Genomic DNA, 2,002 nt, shown 5'->3' on the forward strand with positions numbered 1-2,002 from the left:
TGCTGGAATTTGGGCAGAGAAGTGGCCCTGGCAGGAGTTATTGGGGTTTTTAAAACTATTATTATTATTACAGAATTGGGGAATGATGAGGAAAACTAACATCTATAAAGCTCCTTTATTTATTCATTCATCCTTGAGTTAAAAAATCCCTTTCTGGATTCCAGGCTTCTTGCTGGACAGGTCACTTGGATTATCTCATATCCCTCAAATGAACAACCAGCTGAGGTGAGCTTTGTGCTTCACCCCTGTTTTGCGGGCCTCAGGGAATGAAGGCTCAGAGAGGGGGGTGACACATCCACCTCTTCCCTAAAGCACTTCCCACGGAGTCTGAGGCCAGCTGGGTGTCAGACTGTAGGGTGCCGTGGTTCGAAGCGTGGTGCTGAAATCAGGGCACTTTGTTCAAATCCCGGCTCTCCTTTGATAGAGGCGTGACCTCAGTTTCCACATCTGTCAAATGGGTCAGTAACGGTATCTATCTGAAAGGCTGTTGCACGGATTGATGGAGACGAGGAATACAACTGAACAGAATAAGGGCTCAGGGCACCTTGACCATCACTGTGACCTCCGTTCCTGAAACCGGTGTCAATGCTTTGCGGGAGACTCTTCAGCCATCTCTGAGCTGCTTTAGCAGGTTACCAGAGCTGTCACACCTGGTCGGGGGGACAGGTGCAGACGTTACACACATGTCAGAGTGCAACAGGTGCAGTGGCAAAGGGTTCAGATAAGAGCGGTGACAACAGGGTCCCCCGACGCCAGCCCTCTTTAGTGTATCACCTCACGTCATTTATTCCCCAGCACTTATTAGGGTCCAAGATCAGCTTGTGTGCGTTCCTTGGTTGACTTGTCACCTGCCTCCACCACTAAGCACCCTGTCCACCACTGTCCCCTCGCTGTCCAGCAAGCACAGTGCCTGGCCTCAGCAGACACTCAGTAAATACTGACTGAATGCAGGAATGAGTTGTCGGGTGAAATGAAGCCCCACGTGTTAATGTCATGCCTCTGGGCACCAAGGAGGGAGAGAGGAGACAGGTGGGGAGGGGTCGGGTGGGCTCAGCCTCTGAGGCCCCCTGAACCTTGCACACTGCCTGGGTCATCAAGAACGCTGTCAGTGACTGCCCCCTGGGGCCTCTTCAGAGGCGGATTCCCAACACTCCCCCGCCAGCTCTGCAGCCATCTGAGGTCAGCTCCCAGGGTTCAAGGGAGAATTGCAGGTGTGGGGGTGGGATGAGGGTCTGGGCAGCCGACTATAGACAAGTGCCCTGGATAACCCTCTGGAGGCCTCAGTGTCTTTATCTGTACGATGGGAACGGTCACAGCATCTCCTGTCAGCAGCATGGCAGAGCCCTTTAGATAGTGAGCTCTCTGGATGGTCCTTCATGACTTAAAACCTGGGCTCTGACACTTCCTGGATCTGTGCCCTTAACTCCTCTGGGCCTCAGTTTCCTATCTGCCAAGCGGGACGAATGTCACCAACCTCAAGGCTTCTGGCCGATAAAACAAGCTCCAGGTACGAAAGGTGCCTGGCAAAGAGAAAGCCCTCGGGCAGTATTAGCCACGCCCCTTCAAGGGCCCCGGACCCAACCCCCCCCCCCCCCCCCCCCCCCCCCGCAACTCCCCGACCTCGGCCACCGCCAGGCCTGGGTGCTGCTCCTCCATGGGACCCTCTCTAAGCGGCGCCTCCAGCCTCCACTTTCCAAGATCTACCAGTGGCCGCTGGGCTGCAGCAAAGAGCTTCCCTCAGTGCTTCAGACGTGCCTCTGAAAAACAGGGAAAAACCTTCTCTGGATTGTTGCCTGCGGCAGACAGTTTAAATTAACTTAAACCGTTTCCTGCTCCCACCCCCATCTCGTTATCCTTTTTCACGGAGGCGAGAAGAGAAAACCTTTGCAGGAGAAGCCACGGGAGACGCTTCTCTCTCTCTTCCCTCCAGCGGATGCCAGACCGGGAGATGCTAAAGTTTGCAGCCGGCGCGCCGCGGCTGGAGCGCGGGCCGCGGCCCCCC

At 55.1% G+C, this 2,002-nt stretch overlaps 1 long non-coding RNA gene across 1 annotated transcript; it reads right to left on the bottom strand.

The window, feature by feature from the left end:
* Positions 1-105: 105 nt before the first annotated feature.
* LOC121024115 (uncharacterized) lies at positions 106-1,980 on the bottom strand. The gene is made up of 4 exons (XR_005787610.1): positions 1,883-1,980; positions 1,621-1,757; positions 1,475-1,520; positions 106-650 (listed from the first exon to the last, which is right to left on the bottom strand). It is a non-coding gene; the product is annotated as an uncharacterized LOC121024115 (long non-coding RNA).
* Positions 1,981-2,002: the final 22 nt, after the last annotated feature.

This window comes from Herpailurus yagouaroundi, unplaced genomic scaffold, assembly GCF_014898765.1.
Source record: "Herpailurus yagouaroundi ecotype Mexico unplaced genomic scaffold, PumYag 56907, whole genome shotgun sequence".
Taxonomy (NCBI): Eukaryota; Metazoa; Chordata; class Mammalia; order Carnivora; family Felidae; genus Herpailurus; species Herpailurus yagouaroundi.